Source organism: Salmo trutta, chromosome 22, assembly GCF_901001165.1.
Source record: "Salmo trutta chromosome 22, fSalTru1.1, whole genome shotgun sequence".
NCBI lineage: Eukaryota > Metazoa > Chordata > Actinopteri > Salmoniformes > Salmonidae > Salmo > Salmo trutta.
Genome location: NC_042978.1, coordinates 32,622,672 through 32,643,067, shown reverse-complemented (window position 1 = coordinate 32,643,067; position 20,396 = coordinate 32,622,672).

The window sequence follows — 20,396 nt, the reverse complement described above, 5'->3', positions numbered from 1 at the left end:
AAAAAACAATTGAATCAATTTTAGAGTAAGGCTGTAACGTAACAAAATGTGGAAAAAGTAAAGGGGTCTGAATACTTTCCGTATGCACTGTATGTACCGTAAAACTTCAGTTAATAGCCAGGTCGTTTATTTGCTTAAATCACTGAACACAACAGGCACTTATTAGAGACAGGCTTTTATTTCCTTAATGCACACAGCTTTTGCTCATGTGCATAGTTAATTTTAATACATTTCTTAATTTCCTTAATTTCCTGTTATCATTTACACACTATTTCATGTTTCTTTTGTCTTAGTATGCCTCTATAAAATAAAATACACTTTTGTCCACTTTGACTTTGCATTTTTGACAGTTCTTACTTTTGCCACAATTTCTAGGGGTCTGTACTCTCAAAGTTGATGACTGTTTTTGTGAATGCCAGTTAGCTAGCAGTTCTCAGCTGTTTGTAGCCAATTGCTAGCAGTTTCCGGCGAAAGAAACGGATGATTTACATAATTTTTTGGGGCCATTACTGAATTATTTAATGAAACAAATCAAACATTAAACCTTGTTTATAATTCATAGTAATTCATGGTAACTTCGTAAACAATTCAATTAGACCTGGCGTTTATTTAAAACAGGCGTTTATTTGCTGAAATGTGTGCCATTGCACGGCTATTAACAGGGACAGGCGGCTATTTGAGACTGTGTTTAAATGAAGTTTTACGGTAGGTGCGGGAATGTAGATTCAGATCATTTGAAAGATAGGCTAACAGAGCATTCACACATTACAAGCGGCACTCGTCTAGCCATGCTAGCCTCACTCTCATGTGGGTGCTAACAAGCTAGCAAGCAAGCTACGTAGTGCTACGTACAGTGCCTTCAGAAAGTATTCACACCCCTTGACCTTTTCCACATATTGTTGTGTGACAGCCTGAATTTAAAATATATTACAAGTAGATTTTTTTGTTCTGGTCTACACACAATAACCCATAATGTCAAAGTGGAATTGTGTTTTTCTAATTTGTTATACAGTGCCTTGCAAAAGTATTCATCCCCCTTGGTGTTTTTCCTATTTTGTTGCATTACAACCTGTAATTTAAATTGATTCTTATTTGGATTTCATGTGTGAAATGAAAAAAAATAATAAATGTACAACTGAAAAGTGGTGCGTGCACATGCATTCACCCCCTTTGCTATGAAGCCCCTAAATAAGATCTGGTGCAACCAATTACCTTCAGAAGTCACATGGCCGGGCTTTCGACTCTGTCAATCACCGCATTCTTATCGGCAGATTCAATAACCTTGGCTTCTCAAATGACTGCCTCACCTGGTTCACCAACTGCTTCTCAGATAGAGTTCAGTATGTCAAATCGGAGGGCCTGTTGTCTGGACATCTGACAGTCTCTATGGGGGTGCCACAGGGTTCAATTCCCGGGCCGACTCTTTTCTCTGTATATATCAATGATGTCGCTCTTGCTGCTGGTGATTCTCTGATCCACCTCAATGCAGACGACACCATTCTGTATACATCTGGCCCTTCTTTGGACACTGTGCTAAAAAAACTTCCAAACGAGCTTCAACGCCATACAACACTCCTTCCGTGGCCTCCAACTGCTTTTAAATGCTAGTAAAACTAAGTGCATGCTCTTCAACCAATTGCTGCCCGCACCTTCCCGCCCGACTAGCAGCACTACTCTGGACGGTTCTGACTTAGAATATGTGGACAACTACAAATACCTAGGTGTCTGGTTAGACTGTAAACTCTTCTTCCAGACTCACATTGAGCATCTCCAATCCAAAATTAAATCTAGAATCGGCTTCCCACTTCGCAACAAAGCCTCCTTCACTCATGCTGCCAAACATACCCTCATAAAACTGACTAGACTACCGATCCTTGACTTCGGCAATGTCATTTACAAAATAGTCTCCAACACTCTACTCAGAAAACTGGATGTAGTCTATCACAGTGCCATCCGTTTTGTCACCAAAGCCCCATATACTACCCACCACTGCGACCTGTATGCTCTCGTTGGCTGGCCCTCACTACATATTCGTTGCCAAACCCACTGGCTCCAGGTCATCTATAAGTCTTTGCTTGGTACAGCCCCACCTTATCTCAGCTCACTGGTTCCCATAGCAACACCCACCCGTAGCACACGCTCCAGCAGGTATATTTCACTGGTCATCCCCAAAGCTTCCTTTTGGCCACCATTCCTTCCAGTTCTCTGCTGCCAATGACTGGAACGAATTGCAAAAATCTCTGGAGCTGGAGTCTTATATCGCCCTCCCTAACTTTAAGCATCAGCTGTCAGAGCAGCTAACCGATCACTGTACCTGCACACATCCATTCTGTAAATAGCACACCCAACTACTTCATCCCCATATCGTTATTGATCTTTTTGCTCTTTTGCATCCCAGTATCTCTACTTGCACATCATCATCTGCACATCTATCACTGCAGTGATTCATGCTAAATTGTAATTATTTCGCCTCTATGGCCTATTTATTGCCTTACCTCCCTACTCTTCTACATTTGCACACACTGTACATATATTTTTCTATTGTGTTACTGACTGTACGTTTGTTTGTGTAACTCTGTGTTGTTGTTTGTCGCACTGCTTTGCTTTATCTTGGCCAGGTCACAGTTGTAAATGAGAACTTGTTCTCAACTGGCCTACCTGGTTAAATAAAGGTGAAATAAAAAAAATATTTAACATAATTAGTTAAATAAAGTCCAACTATGTGCAATCTAAGTGTCTCATGATCTCAGTATATATACACCTGTTCTGAAAGGCCCCAGACTCTGCAACACCACTAAGCAAGGGGCACCACCAAACAAGTGGCACCATGAAGACCAAGGAACTCTCCAAATAGGTCAGGGACAAAGTTGTGGAGAAGTACAGATCAGGGTTGAGTTATAAAAAAATATCTGAAACTTTGAACATCCCACGGAGCACCACTAAATCCATGAGCCACAGGGTCTTCCCTGTGGCTCAGTTGGTAGAGCATGGTGTTTGCAACGCCAGCATGGTGTGTGCAATGCCCGGGTTGTGGGTTTGATTCCCACGGAGGGCCAGTACAAAAAAAATGTATGAAATTAAATTAAATGTATGAAATGTATGCATTCACTAATGTAAGTTGCTCTGGATAAGAGTGTCTGCTAAATGACTAAAATGTAAAATGTAATTATTAGAAAATGGAAAAGATATGGCACCACAACAAACCTGCCAAGAGAGGGCCGCCCACCAAAACTCACAGACCAGGCAAGGAGGGCATTAATCAGAGAGGCAACAAAGAGACCAAAGGTAACCCTGAAGGAGCTGCAAAACTCCACAGCGGAGATTGGAGTATCTGTCCATAGGACCACTTTAAGCTGTACACTCCACATAGCTGGGCTTTCTGGAAAAGTGTCCAGAAAAAAAGCTGTTGCTTAAAGAAAAAAATAAGCAAACACGTTTGGCATGTGGGAGACTCCCCAAACATATGGAAGAAGGTATTCTGGTCAGATGAGACTAAAATTGAGATTTTTGTCCATCAAGGAAAATGCTATGTCTGGCACAAACCCAACACCTCTCATCACCCCAAGAACATCATCCCCACAGTGAAGCATGGTGGTGGCAGCATCATGCTGTGGGATGTCTTTCATTGGCAGGGACTGGGAAACTGGTCAGAATTGAAGGAATGATAAATGGCACTAAATACAGGGAAATTCTTGAGGGAAACATGTTTCAGTCTTCCAGAGATTTTAGACTGGGACGGAGATTCACCTTCCAGCAGGACAATGACCTTAAGCATACTGCTAAAGCAACACTTGAGTGGTTTAAGGGCAAACATTTAAATGTCTTGGAATGGCCTAGTCAAAGCCCAGACCTCAATCCAATTGAGAATCTGTGGTATGACTTAAAGATTGCTGTACACCAGCAGAACCCATCCAATTTAAGGAGCTGGAGCAGTTTTGCCTTGAAGAATGGGCAAAAATGACAGTGGCTAGATGCGCCAAGCTAATAGAGAAATACCCCAGAGACTTGCAGCTGTAATTGTATTTAATTGAGGCTGTTCTGAGGGCAAAAGTGGGTGCAACTCAATATTAGGAAGGTGTTCTTAATTTTTTGTACACACACTGTAAGGTCCCTCAGTCGAGTAGTACATTTCAAACACAGATTCAACTACAAAGACCAGAAGGCTTTCCAATGCCTCGCAAAGAAGGGCACCTATTGGTAGATGGGTAAAAAAAATTATACAGACATTGAATATTCCTTTGAGCATGGTGAAGTTAATACACTTTGGATGGGGTATCAATACACCCAACCACTACAAAGATACAGGCGTCTTTCCTAACTCAGTTGCCGGAGAGGAATGAAACCGCTCAGGGATTTCACCATGAGGCTAATGGTGACTTTAAAACAATTTAATGACTGGGATAGGAGAAAACTAAGGATGGATCAAAAACATTGTAGTTACTCCACAATATTAACCTAATTGCCAGAGTGAAAAGAAGGAAGCCTGCACAGATATATTCCAAAACATGCATCCTGTTTGCAACAAGGCACTAATGTAATATGCAAAAAATGTGGCACAGCTAGGGCTGTTGCGGTGACCGTATTACTGCCACAAATCTAATCAAATACTTCATGAGAGCCCATGAGCTCATGTTGCACAACATTTAAATAGGCTATGCAATTGCACGAGAAAACAGAGAGATGGCCTCTAATAAAAAGAGGAGGATCCCATCAGCTTTCTATAGACTAGGCCTACTATTTTTATTTCTCAACTTTCCTAACATTTAAGCACATTGCTTATCTTTACAACAGGAGTATACATTTTTGACATGCATTTTTCTGGATTTTTTGTTGTTGTTATTCTGTCTCTCACTGTTCAAATAAACCTACCATTAAAATTATAGACTGATCATTTCTTTGTCAGTGGGCAAACGTACAATATCAGCAGGGGATCAAATACTTTTTTCCCTCACTGTAGCCTACCTGGCTGGCATGAAAATGAACCACAGGAAAGCGTCCTCCATTCGCTATTTAAGTGGATAGATAACATGTATTTTTTCCTGCTCCCCCTGTTTCGAGACAGGTGCATGATAATGGTCCAGTCTAAATCAAAACAAATTTAACACATATTATTTAGTATATGAAAATATTAAATCAAGAATAGTCTGATGGGTGACAATATTAGCCTATCACTTGTGAATTATATATTATCATTTGTGAATGATGCCCAGCATAAGAAACTACCTTTTTTTGGCGACTATTTCCGAATCATAGTCGCACACCTCATGTAGCCTAGCCCATAGGCCTATACGTTTTGATAAGGTTCGTATCACAACTAAAGTGGCCAAATAACTTCTTAAAATTAAGAGTATTAATCCGCTTTACAAGGGGTTTAGAGCCTAACTGGCATACATAAGCAGCGCATGACTTTCAAGTTTGGGGAAGATTATTTTCACCATAAAAATGCACTTTGATAATAAAAGCATTACATGCATAATCGCATCTGCGGTCACTTTTGATAATGGTGTTTTCCCACTAATGGAACATTCACGCTTATAGCCTACTGCCATGTGCACATTGCTGAGCTTATAATGTGATGAAATAGCCTAATAGTTTATAAACATTTTAAGCTAAATGTTCTGATCTGTTGCGTCAGCCACATTGTGTAAAAACATGTTTTTTTGATGATAGTGGTTGTATTAATTTGGGATCTTTGAATGCCACAACTGTCCCAGACTATGTTTGGAATATTTATTTCTATCACAGAATAGAATAGGTAAACTTTTGTACTATGGGCGATAGTAGATTGGAATAGGCTAGTGCTTTTGATGTTCGTTAGGTCTACTCATCTAGTTGGCTGATGAAAAGTACACTACCGTGTACTATCCTTGTTTTTGAAAGAGAATGTTTAAAAAGTATATTAAAATAACATAAATTGATCAGAAATACAGTGTAGACATTTTTAATGTTGTAAATGACAATTGTAGCTGGAAACGGCAGATTTTTTTTTATGGAATATCTACATAGGCGTATGGAGGCCCATTATCAGCAACCATCACTCCACTGTTCCAATGGTATGTTGTGTTAGCTAATCCAAGTTTAGCATTTCAAAATGCTAATTGATCATTAGAAAAACCTTTTGCAATTATGTTAGCTTAGCTGAAAACGGTTGTTCTGATTAAACCTGTTGGGGCTACGGGTTAGCAATGAACCCTGAGACGGGATTGCTAGCAAGGCTGGAAATTCAAAACATCAAAAATCTAATAATTTCAATTTCTCAAACAATCAACTATTTTACACCATTTAAAAGATAAACATCTCCTTAATCTAACCACATTGTTCGATTTTCAAAGAGGCTTTACGGCAAAAGCATAAAGTTAGATTATGTTAGGACAGTACATAGCCACAAAAGTACAAACATCCATTTTCAATTCAAGGTCAGGCGTCACCAAAAGCAGAAACCAGCTAAAATTATGCACCAACCTTTGACAATCTCCATCAGATGACACTCCTAGGACATTATGTTATACAATACATGCATTTTTTGTTCCATCAAATTCATATTTATATCCAAAAACAGCATTTTACAGTAGCAGTGAAATTCAGATTTTTTTCTTCTCTGAAATGCTTCCTGTGAACAACGTTACAATTTTCAAAATTACTATTCGAAAACATTGGTAAATTATAATATTGTCATTCAAATAATTATAGTTTAACATTTCGTAAATGCTACTGTATTGCCAGATTTCAAAATAACTTTACTGGGAAATCACAAGTTGCAATAAACCGGGTGCTGTGCTAAGAACAATAGGCTAGGCTATATAGGTTAGCATCATCTTGTAACCATGTAATATCAATAATACTATTGTCAATAATCCCTTACCTTTGATTATCTTCATCCATTGGCACTTCCAGGAATCCCAGGTCCACAACAAATGTGGTTTCTTTTGACAAAGTTCATAATTGATGTCCAAATAACTCCAAGATGTTCCATGTTGTTAGCGCTTCGGTGGCTACTAAAAAGTAGCGCGGGGGGGGGTGTGAAGTCACGGCGAAAAGTTAAAAAAGTTACAAAAATAATCTATTTACGTTCGTTCAAACATGTCAAACGTTGTTTAGCATCAATCTTTAGAGCCATTTTTAACGTGAAACATCAGTAATGTTTCAACCCGACCTCTCCTATGTCTAGAAAAACGTTTTTGAAAAATGTCTCGTGTCTCATGATTGCGCAGGTGCAGGCAATAATGGAAGTGACGACATCCCAGGGACGTCAACTTCCCTGCATTCTTATTCGATCTCTGTGAATCATAGACACTTCAAACAACTTTATAAAGATCGCTGACATCTAGTGGAAGCCGTAGGAGTTGCGAAATGAATCCTTTCTCACTGTGAGATCTATAAAACAATGACTCAAAAAAAATAGTACAGCCACAAAATTATTTTTTTCTCTCAGGTTTTCTCAGGTTTTTGCCTGCCATATGAGTTGTGTTATACCTACAGACACCATTCAAACAGTTTTAGAAAATTCAGAGTGTTTTCTATCCAAATCTGGTAATAATATGCATATCCTAGCTTCTGAGTTGGTGTAGGTGGCAGTTAAAAATGGGCACATATTTTTTCCAAAATTCTCAATACTGCCCCCTAGCCCGTAGAGGCAATAAAACTGGCCAAATAACTTTCTTCTGAAACTTGTCAGTCCATCCTTGTTCTGAGAAATGAAGGCTATTCCATGCGAGAAAATGCCAAGAAACCGAAGCCAGCATCCCGGAGTCGCCGCTTCACTGTTAACGTTGAGACTGGTGTTTTGTGGGTACTATTTAATGAAGCTGCCAGTTGAGGACTTGTAAGGCGTCTGTTTCTCAAACTAGCCACTCTAATGTACTTGTCCTCTTGCTCAGTTGTGCACCGGGGCCTTCCACTCCTCTTTCTAATCTGGTTAGAGACAGTTTGCGCTGTTCTGTGAAGGGAGTAGTACACCGCGTTGTATGAGATCTTCAGTTTCTTGGCAATTTCTCGCATGGAATAACCTTCATTTCTCAGAACAAGAACAGACTGCCGAGTTTCAGAAGAAAGGTATTTGTTTCTAGCCATTTTGAGCCTATAATTGAACCCACAAATGTTGACGCTCCAGATACTCAACTAGTCTAAAGAAGGCCAGTTTTATTACTTCTTTAATCAGAACAACCATTTTCAGCTAAGCTAACATAATTGCAAAAGGGTTTTCAAATGATCAATTAGCCTTTTAAAATGATAAACTTGGATTAGCTAACACAACGAGCCATTAGAACACAGGAGTGATGGTTGCTGATAATGGGCCTCTGTACGCCTATGTAGATATTCCATTAAAAAATCTGTTGTTTCCAGCTACAATAGTCATTTACAACATTAACAATGTCTACACTCTATTTCTGATCAATTTGATGTTATTTTAATTGACAAAAAATGTGCTTTTCTTCAAAAAACAAGGACATTTCTAAGTGACCCCAAACATTTGAACAGTAGTGTAAATGTGGACAATTCTTCCAATATCCACAATATGCACCTTGGAATTGGATCAGGATGCGTGCAGCTGCGTCCACGATGTGTCTGTCTTCACTTGTAGCCTGTGAGAAAGACCCAATCCCAAGATGGAGAGCCATGTGAGTCAGAGGCGCTTCGGGTTGCGCAGCACTCAGGGAGAAGGGCACACTGCAGCACTGCCGGCCAAGGTGCACAACAGCCACAAAGCGGATGTGAAATTCGAGGCATTATCAAGTGCTTGTCAAATTGTGAATGAGAGACTAATGAAGTATGTACAGCCTACGCAAAAAACCAAAGCAGAGCTCATGCCTTCTCAAGCAACTTTTTTCAAATCATCATTAGAGTCGCATCATGCAGCCTTATAATGTATTAAAAATCAAAACATATAGCCCAATGTTTGTAGAACAACTAAAGTTGCATTAATCTCTAAATTAAAAACATCGGAGTACCTATTTCTTTGTTACCTACTTTTATTTAGCTTTGTTCAATTGTTGTTCAATTGTATTATTCATACTATAAAATAATTAAAAATAAAGAGGATAAACTTAGTGAAGAGCAACTGCAGAAACTTGCAGTCAACTGCAGACAAAACTTCATGACCTTTGATCAAATTATATTATATATATTAAATTATAGTCGTAAAATGTGTTTCTTCATAATGCAACACACTTTGAAAGGCGGTGACCAACGATGATTGGTCACCGACTTGACAAAAGTGATCCGCTCGAACACGCCCAATGGCTTCCGATATTTCACTGAGCGATGCAGCTGAATAGTGTGAGCTTACTGTAAGGGCTGGATACAATCCGTATTGCAGAAGTATTGCAAAAGATCTGTGTTAAAATGTAAAGGTAATTTAAATTGGTAAAATCCAGTGATGTGTAACACAGATGGTTCCACCTGAGCTCTCCTGATGACATGCAGGGTAGGGCCAGAGCTCCACCTCCAGGTCTAGCTCACAAATGGCACCCTATTCCCTATATAGTGCACTACTTTTGACCAGGGCTCTGGTCAAAAGTAATGCAGTATATATAGGGAATAGGGTGCCATTTGGGACACAGAAGCCTATGGATGATGCATGATGTTCACCTTATACTGCAGATAGAGGAAGGTTTAAGATGGGCCAGGAGGATCTTTTCATTTCATGTCTCTGCTGCCATTGACTAGACCATGAGATATAGCACACAACAATCTTTAATAAAAAACAGAGCCTATTCCAACGACAGGCCTCAGACAAATCTTCCTTCTTCTGGTTGATAATGCAGTGATAGAATAGTAGACTGACTTTTTCTCTAGCTCTCACTGACAGGCTCCCAATTAATGTTTTCTCAAGCTCCCTTGGCAGTGCAGTGCCTTCTATGATAGGAGAGAAGAGCCCTGTGAAATAACACAATACCTGCCTGGTGTTGCAAGGGCACTGTAGCTCCATATGTAGGGAATAGGGTGCCATTTGGGATGCAACCCTGCGGAAGACGAGAATGACATTTCAAACCATTGTGCTCATACATGGAAACCCATCCAATACTGACTGTTAATTGTTGGGTTCGTACCAAAGTGGACAAATAATAATATCAGGAATGGTATTGTTGACATACTTTATCTACAGAACCTTTCATTCAATAGAGGCATAAATACATTTTTGCCTGAGCCATGATTCTGATTGTCTGTGAATCCCTTTGGCAACAAAGTGTACAGAACTGGAGGACACAAAAAACAAAGCAATGATGTCAGTACTGATACTATAGATAAAACAGGGAAAAACAGATGGATAATACACAGATCCATTTCTGACATTATGGGAGGTCTTTCAGACAGATTTCCCCATTATGTAATAAACAATGCTCTCCACAGAACAACCTGGAAAGGGCAGCAGTGTTGATTAGGATGTGAAAAATAAGTCATCTCTCTGGCACTAACAACAACAACAGTATTACATCCAGTAAGACCTTGATGAAAGCATTTTAATAATAAAATATCTTTTTTTGATGGAAGCTTCCATTGTCCTACCAGTGACTGAATATATTTTTATCAAGACATTCTGTAATATCATCCCACACTTTCAACATACTATAATAATGCACGATGTCACCTCCCTTCTTAACTACAAAGACATCCTTTGATGCTATTGTCATCAACCAGAGGTTTTTAAAATCCCAAACGCAACACCACCACACAGGACTCAGGATTCCAAAATGAGACACTATGATCCCCAGAAGACTTATAGCAACACCATCCTGAACAAACTGTTCACTGTTCTCTGTCAGAGAATATTGTTACAATCACACGTATCCTTCCTGGCTTCCTCTCTGGGCTGGCTGGCTAGTGGTCTGATTATTATAATATTGATTTCTCAGAACCTGGTTTGGATTCTGTTATTGCAATTGTAGTAATTGTACTGTATGACTATACAGCTGCTCTGGGAATGGAGCCAGCGGGGCCCAGGAACTGCAATTACAATTTATGGACCCTTTGATCTGGCCTAAATAAAAATGACATGTCAAGGTGGCCTCCCCTCCTCGCCCGATTCTCACCCTCCTCGCTAGCTACAGTTACTAGACTACATCGTGTTTTGTCGAGAACGGTTCATTGATGCCCACCCTGAGGATGGTCCCACGTGTAAGTAAAGCCTTATTAGAATGATTACATAGTTTCACCTTTCACTGTGTCATTGTCATAATATAGCAAAATGATGACATATATAAAATAACGGAACATGATACAGGGTTTTATGGGTTTTCCAAAAGCATGCTGGTGCGGTTTATTAGCTAGCGAGAGACTAGAGTTAGGGTGTCTGCTGCCTGAGTTGGTCCCAGTAAGTTTCACTGCATTCAGCTTTTCGTAGCCGGTTGTTCTATTTGTACACTTTTTTTCTGAACTTTCTTACTGTTTTTCTTTTCTTGCTTTCATAAGTGCCTGACAATCTTACGTGAACTTACATCAACCTGTTTACAGTATCGATGGGATTTCTAATTGTTATAAACAAATCAGTATTGACCAGAGTTCGTATTTGTTGCTATAGACCAAATTAAATCAAATTTTATTTGTCACATGCTTTGTAAACAACAGGTGTAGACTAACAATGAAATGCTTACTTACGGACCCTTGACAACGATACAGAGAGAAAGAAACAGTGAAATAATAGAAAAATAATAACACGTAAAAGTAATAATAAATACACAATGAGTAAAAATAACTTGGCTATATACACTGGGTACCAGTACAGAGTCGATGTGCAGGGGTACGAAGTAATTAAGATAGATATGTACAAATAACTAGGAATAAAGCGACTAAGCAGCAGGATAGATAAAAAACAGTAGCAGCAGAATATGTGATGAGTCCCCCCCAAAAAAATGTGTACAAAAGTGGTCAATGCAGATAGTCTGGGTAGCTATTTGGTTAACTATTTAGCAGCCTTATGGCTTGAGAGTAGAAGCTTTTCAGGGTCCTGTTGGTTACAGACTTGGTGCATCGGTACCCGTTGCCGTGCGGTAGCAGAGAGAACAGTATGACTTGGGTGGCTGGAGTCTTTGAAAATGTTTAGGGCCTTCATCTGACACTGCCTGGTATAGAGGTCCTAGAGGTCAGGGAGCTTGGCCCCAGTGATGTACGCACTACTCTCTGTAGCGCCTGGCAGTCGGATGCAAAGCAGTGGCCATATCAAGTGGTGATGCAGCCAGTCAAGATGCTCTCAATGGTGCAGCTGTGATCTTTGAGGATCTGAGAGCCCATGCCAAATCTTTTCAGCTTCCTGATGTGGAAGAGACGTTGTCGTGCCCTTTTCATGACTGCGTTGGTGTGTGTGGACCATGATAGAGCCTAAGTGATGTGGACACTGAGGAGCTTGACGCTCTTGACACACTCCACTACAGCCCTGTTGATGTGAATGGGGCGTGATTGGCACTCCGTTTCCTGTAGTCCATGATCAACTCCTTTGACTTGCTGACATTGAGGGAGAGGTTGTTGTCCTGGCACCACACTGTCAGGTCTCTGACCTCCTCCCTATAGGTTGTCTCATCGTTGTCGGTGACCAGGCCTACCACCGTTGTGTCATCAGCAAAATGAATGATGGTGTTGGAGTCGTGCACGGCCACCGAATCGTGGGTGAACAGAGAGCACAGAAGGTAATTAAGCACGCACCCCTGAGGGGCCCCCGTGTTGAGGGTCAGCGTAATGGATGTGTTGTTGCCTAGCTTCATCACCTGGGGCTGGTCCGTCAAGAAGTCCAGGATCCAGTTTCAGAAGGAGGTGTTCAGTCCCAGGGTCCTTAGCTTAGTGATGAGCTTGGAAGGCACTATAGTGTTGAATGCTGAGCTGTAGTCAATGAACAGCATTCTCACAAAGGTGTTCCTCTTGTCCAGGTGGGCGAGGGCAGTGTTGAGTGCAATAAAGATTGCATCGAATAAGGATTTGTTGGGGAGGTATGCGAATTTGGAGTAGGTACAGGGTGTCTGGGATGTTGGTGTGGATGTGAGCCATGACCAGCCTTTTATAGCATTTTGAAAGCTACAGATGTGAGTGCTACGGACAACCTTTAACTTAGTAATCAATGGGCAAAGTCGCCAGCACCATCGATTAATCACTCTACAGTTACACCATGCCAAAAGGTCTGCAGCACCAGCCAATCATTCTGTAGATTCACACAGAACGTAATCAGGTTGGAGATAGCCTCGAGTATAGCTTATTTGTTACAGGTTTGGTCCCCAGAAAATCTCAAGTACAGTTGAAGTCGGAAGTTTACATACACTTAGGTTGGAGTCATTAAAACTCGTTTTTCAACCACTTCACAAATTTCTTGTTAACAAACTATAGTTTTGGCAAGTCGGTTTGGACATCTACTTTGTGCATCACATAAATCATTTTTCCAACAATTGTTTACAGCCAGATTATTTCACTGTATCACAATTCCAGTGGGTCAGAAGTTTACATACACTACAGTAAGTTGACTGTGCCTTTAAACAGCTTGTTGTTGACTGTGCCTTTAAACAGCTTGGCTAATTGACATCATTTGAGTCAATTGGAGCTGTACCTGTGGATGTATTTCAAGGCCTACCTTCAAACTCAGTGTCTCTTTGCTTGACATCATGGGAAAATCAAAAGAAATCAGCCAAGACCTCAGAAGAAAAAAATTGGAGACCTCGACAAGTCTGGTTCATCCTTGGGAGCAATTTCCAAATGCCTGAAGGTACCACGTTCATCTGTACAAACAATAGTATGCAAGTATAAACACCATGAGGCCACGCAGCGGTCATACCGCTCAGGAAGGAGAAGCGTTCTGTCTCCTAGAGATTAACGTACTTTGGTGCGAAAAGTGAAAATCCATCCCAGAACAACAGCAAAGGACCCTGTGAAGATGCTGGAGGAAACAGGTACAAAATAATATATATCCACAGTAAAACGAGCCCTATATGGACACAACCTGAAAGGCCGCTCAGCAAGGAAGAAGCCACTGCTCCAAAACCAACATAAAAAAGCCAGACTACGGTTTGCAACTGCACATGGGGACAAAGATCGTACTTTTTGGAGAAATGTCCTCTGGTCTGATGAAACAAAAATAAAACTGTTTGGCCATAATGACCATCGTTATGCTTGGAGGAAAAAGGGGGATGCTTTCAAGCTGAAGAACTGTTACGCACGCCTCTAGAAAGAGGGAACGCAACACCCTGCTACAACTTAACTCTCCGTGTTGTGAATAAGGTAGGGAAGTGTAGGTGTGAGCAAGGATGACAAATAGGCAGAGAATACCATTAACTAGGAATTTATTCCTTCACGCGGTAAGGTTGGGGAAAAGGGGCTGGACGGAACCAAAGCAAAGAAACTAAATATCAAAGCCCTCTCCTACCTTACCTGCCTACCCACTACTTACCTAACTAGCACCACCTGGTGCACTAACCAAAATACAGGGGATGGTCCGCCCAGGTCTTTCCTAGTGTGAATAGACAAATTACTACGGTATATGTATGCCCGCGGGCCTCTTGCCTAAACACTCCCTAGGTGCCTTCCCCTTCCCCCCTGGGAACAAATGAAACAGAATATTCCAAATGTCTTTACAACAAACTGAGAAAAAAACAATTAACTCAGGACATTAAAGAAGCTCTCTCTGAGCAACAAACTAACACAGAACATAATACAGTTTCTCAGCAACAACTAACTAAGTACATACCAAATTCTCTTTCTGAGAAACAACCAACATATATATCTATAACCCTCTGCCATAAACCTCCTCTCTCAGCAAATCTCTCTCAGCAAATCTCTCTCAGCAAATCTCTCTCAGCAAATCTCTCTCAGCAAATCTCTCTCTGTGTGTCTCCTCCTCTGAGCAACAGCACACTGGCTTATATAGCTTTAGGTGGGGTTGTTAATTGGAGACAGCTGCGTCCTGACGAGGGGGCGGGGTCAGCTCTCCAATCAGCAATGGGGCTGACCAATCAGCTGCTTGGAGAATTTCAGGAAGCCATTACCTGAAACACACTCACAAATATACAAACTACAACACAGAAACTGGGGAACGTAACAAGAACACCATCCCAACCGTGAAGCACAGGGGTGGCAGCATCATGTTGTGTGGGTGCTTTGCTGCAGGAGGGCCTGGTGCACGTCACAAAATAGATGGCATCATGAGGCAGGAAAATTATGTGGATATATTGAAGCAAAATCTCAAGACATCAGTCAGGAAGTTAAAGCTTGGTCACAAATGGGTCTTCCAAATGGACAATGACCCCAAGCATACTTCCAAAGTTGTAGCAAAATGGCTTAAGGACAACGAAGTCAAGGTATTGGAGTGGCCATCACAAAGCCTTGACCTCAATCCTACAGAACATTTGTGGGCAGAACTGAAAAAGCATGTGCGAGCAAGGAGGCCTACAAACCTCTCAGTTACACCAGCTCTGTCAAGAGGAATGGACCAAAATTCACCCAACTTATTGTGGGAAGCTCGTGGAAGGCTACCCGAAACGTTTGACCCAAGTTAATCAATTTAAAGGCAATGCTACCAAATACTAATTGAGTGTATGTAAACTTCTGACCCACTGGGAATGTGATGAAAGAAATCATTCTCTCTACTATTATTCTGACATTTCACAGTCTTAAAATAAAGCGGTGATCCTAACTGACCTAAAACAGGGAATTTTTACTAGGATTAAACGTCAGGAATTGTGAAAAACGGAGTTTAAATGTATTTGGCTAAGGTCTATGTAAACTTCCGACTTCAACTGCACGTGTCTTGTTAGATTAGGTTACTGATTGTCACGTCCTGACCAGTTAAGGGGTTATTTGTTACTGCAGTTTGGTCAGGACGTGGCAGGGGGTGTTTGTTTTATGTGGTTCGGGGTTTGTTGGGCTATGTTCCTATGTAAGACGGGTGTTTGTTTAGAATGTTTTGGGGTTTGTTGGGCTACGTTCTTGTTAGTTTATTTCTATGTTAGTTCTAGTCTTTCTATTTCTATGTTTAGTTAATGGGGTTGACCTTCAATTGTAAGCAGCTGCTCCTCGTTGCTTCTAATTGAAGGTCTTATTTAAGAGGGGTGTTTTTTTCTATGGGATTTGTGGGTAGTTTCCTGTTTTGTGTCTGTGCACCTGACAGGACTGTTTAGTGTCGTTTGTTGTTTTGTATACGTGATTTGTTTGTTTTTCCTTCTTTTTGATTGAATAAAGATGAGTATACACGTTCCCGCTGCACCTTGGTCTAATCCTTACGACGCCCGTTACACTGATACACAATGAGGTGTTTCGCTATGGTTTCATTGTGTTGGTGGTAACTGTGTATGTATAGTTGTAGATTCGTATCACCTTCAGTAAAAGAGAGGATCTGTTCTTCTAGTGTTTGGGAGTGTTTCCCTCTGTTAACTATCATCTGTCTGCTGTGATTCAGATAGAAATGGGATCAGCTACAAGGCGACAGCTTGTTTTGCACTTCAATAGATAGATTACCAAGAGAGTAATGTTGCCTCTTCAAATCAGAATCACACTGGAAATCTTTTCTGACGGTCTGCTTTATGTTGCTGAAAATGCTACACAAATTACTCTTCACTTTGGACTAGAGAGATCTGGACAGCCATGATGTGTGTGTTTGTGTGTGTTGGCCGGCCAGATGTGTACTGTTTTTCTTAAGTGGCTAATGAGAAAACAGCAGCTGCTTACTTTCAACACCATACCCATTGATCTGACGTTTGCAACACACACACACACACGAATGCACACACGTAGCCTACACACACATCTGAAGGATCAAGTCGAATTCAAAGCAACCCATGGAAACCTCACTCTGTTCTTTGCAGAGACAGAACACACTATTTTTCCCTTCACCCACCTCTGAACCGCAAAAAGTAACACTGCCATTTAGAAGCAAATAGTTTGGGTGTCAAATAAGAGACATTCAAGACATTATTTTGACTGCTCAGGACAAATATACTTCACATTATACAGACGTATAGGAATGAGGTTGGAATGATTACTACTGTAACAGGCTTTTCTGTCCTCCTTTGATATAGACTGACAATACAACAATAATTTTAGCAGCACAACATCAACAAAAAACAGCCCAACACTGATCAGTACTCGCAAACAGAAAACAAAGATATTCTACGATGAACCACAGCCCAGATAGTAAAACTGTACTTTACACTCAACATTATCAAGGGACCTTTATGATAGGGACGAAAACAGAATGGGGATTGGAACAGAGAAACATCAGATAAGAAGAGGACTGTTTCTCAGATCATCACTAGGCCTAATTCATTAAAGTCAAGCTGTCACCACTGTTTCCCTGCAGAGGGACCCTAGCAGTGAGGGAGGCCACAATGCTTGCTGTGAGAATCACATGTCCTTTCTATCCCTTGAAAAAGCCAGTGGGTGAAAGAGAGATGTAAGGGTTGTTTGGGTGGTACAACGACAACTTGGTATGTCACCAGAATACTAATCCCCCAGCCTGAATTTGGGTAGGATGGTTCCTCTCTGATCCGTGTGTGTGTGTGTGTGTGTGTGTGTGTGTGTGTGTGTGTGTGTGTGTGTGTGTGTGTGTGTGTGTGTGTGTGTGTGTGTGTGTGTGTGTGTTAGACAGGGTCTGGGTGGGATGGTTCCTCTGATCATAGGGTGGGTAGCTCTTCACTTGTGATTTTTCAGTTGAAAAAAAATAGCCCATCAAAGAGGGTAAAGGGTCTATATGCTATTGGAGTCAGACTGATCCATTCATTCCCCATACTCTTCATGCACCATGAGAATTAGTGTGCATATGCTAAACTTATTTCATTCTGTTAATACATATAAGCCTTTATTTTATACCATAATTCTTGGAGCACACAATGGCACTAAGAAAAATATTTAAATGTGTTAAAAACATATTATACAGTGCATTTGGAAAGTATTCGACCCCTTGACCTTTTCCACATTTTGTTACATTACAGCCTTATTCTAAAATGGATGAATAATTTTTCCCCCCTCATAAATCTACACAGAATACCCCATAATGACAAAGCAAAAACAGTTTTTTAGAAAGGTTAGCAAATTTATAAAAATGCTAAACTGAAATATCACATTTACATAAGTATTCAGACCCTTTACTCAGTACTTTGTTGAAGCGCCTTTGGCAGCGATTACAGCCTCGAGTCTTCTTGGGTATGATGCTACAAGCTTGGCACACCTGTATTTGGGGAGTTTCTCAGATTCTTCTCTGCAGATCCTCTCAAGCTCTGTCAGGTTGAATGGGGAGCGTCGCTGCACAGCTATTTACAGGTCCCTCCAGAGATGTTCGATCAGGTTCAAGTCTGGGTTCTGGCTGGGCCACTCAAGGAAATTCAGAAACTTGTCCCGAAACCACTCCTGCGTTGGTTTGGCTGTGTGCTTAGGGTTGTTGTCCTATTTGAAGGTGAACCTTCACCCCAGTCTGAGGTCCTGAGTGCTCTGGAGTAGGTTTATATCAAGGATCTCTCTGCTCTTTGCTCCGTTGTCTTTCTGGAAGGTTCTCCCATCTCCACAGAGGAACTCTGGCGCTCTGTCAGCGTGACCATTGGATTTGTCACCTCCCCGGCCAAGGCCCTTCTCCCCCGATTGCTCAGTTTGACCAGGCGGCCAGCTCTAAGAAGAATCTTGGTGGTTACAAACTTCTTCCATTTAAGAATGATGGAGGCCACTGTGTTCTTGGGGACCTTCAACGCTGCATAAATGTTTTGGTACCCTTTCCCAGATCTGTGCCTCGACACAATCCTGTCTTGGAGCGCTACGGACAATTCTTTCGACCTCATGGCTTGGTTTTTGCTCTGACATGCACTGTCAATTGTGGGACCTTATATAGACAGGTGTGTGCCTTTCCAAATCATGTCTAATCAATTGAATTTACCACAGGTGGACTCCAATCAAGTTGTAGAAACAAACATCTCAAGGATGATCAATGGAAACAGGATGCACCTGAGCTCAATTTTGAGTCTCATAGCAAAGGGTCTGAATACTTATGTAAATGTGATATTTCCATTTTTTTTTATATATATATATATATATATATATATTTTTTAAATAAATAAATATGCAAACATTTCTACAAATCTGTTTTCGCTTTGTCATTATGGGGTATTGTGTATAGTTTGATGAGAGAGAAAAAAGTATTTAGTACATTTTAGAATAAGGCTGTAATGTAACAAAATGTGGAAAAAGTCAAGGGGTCTGAATACGTCCGAATGCACTGTATTTCTGTCTGCAGAGAGAACCATACCTAAAGTAGTTCAGAGGTTTTCTGCCTCAGCTGCAGGTTCAGGTTGCTATGTAAGTGCCACAGCCCAGTGACACTGCTATTATCATCTGTTGTCAGAGGTGCAGACATGTTAGTATTAGCATTTATTTACCTCAGCACAGCTGTCTGTCTCCTCAGAGATAATGAAGGCAGAAGGACCATGAGATCAGCCTAACCAAGCACCTGTAAAGGTGGGGAGAGAGACAGTGTGTCAAGCTGGGCGAGGAATTCTAAGAAACTTGAAACGAGTCACCTTGCTGACATCAGACTGACTAACCTTTTGAATTTCCATCAAACAACTTATTCAACAGCGGTTCAGCCTGAAGCAATCATTTGCCCTACCTGACAGTAGTTGGAAACAACATGTCACCTGGAAAGACCCTAGCCACAGCAGACAGACATACTATTGTCAACTCACATTTGTTGGTGACTCTGTCAACATTGTGAAATCATAAAATTACTTTACAAAATGCTCTGGCAGCAATAAAGAAGGATGTTTGCACTTTGTTTTATGCTTGTTTAATGAATACTAGGTTATTACATTGTAATTACTATAGTAGGCTACCATTCACTACCTGGTAAATGATGTACCAGGATGTTATTGAACACTACGTTCATGGATAATGTGAAATCATCCAGTCATTCTCTGCAGGGATCTCTATGTGAGTCTCACTAATGAAAACACACAATGCTAAGACAGCCTAACCCTATCAGGGTGTTCAGAGAAACCAGCAAGCCCAGGAGGATCGAAGGTGGTCCCACCACAGCTGTACTCATTCTAAATCAAGTCATTGTTAGTGATGAATCACAGATGAGACTTCTTTCCAAATGGCATGCTGTTCCCTATATAGTGGACTAATTTTGACCAGACCCCTATGGGCCCAAAGTAGTGCACTATATAGGGAATAGGATGCCATTTGAGATTTAACCTGTACTGAAAGCCAAAATGGCGGATGAAATGAGACACTCCTTGATACATGCTATTACCTCCTTCTGTGACCTCATCACTATATCATTTACATCTGAGGATTTTACAGTGTGGACCATCAATAATAGGCTTCATACAGTAAGTGGTGTTAAGAACATGCTTGGATAATTGGTAGAGTGCATGGCAAAGAGAAGAATAAATGTAACACAAAATACATCAGCCTAACACATGAACAGTTGATTTATAAAACAT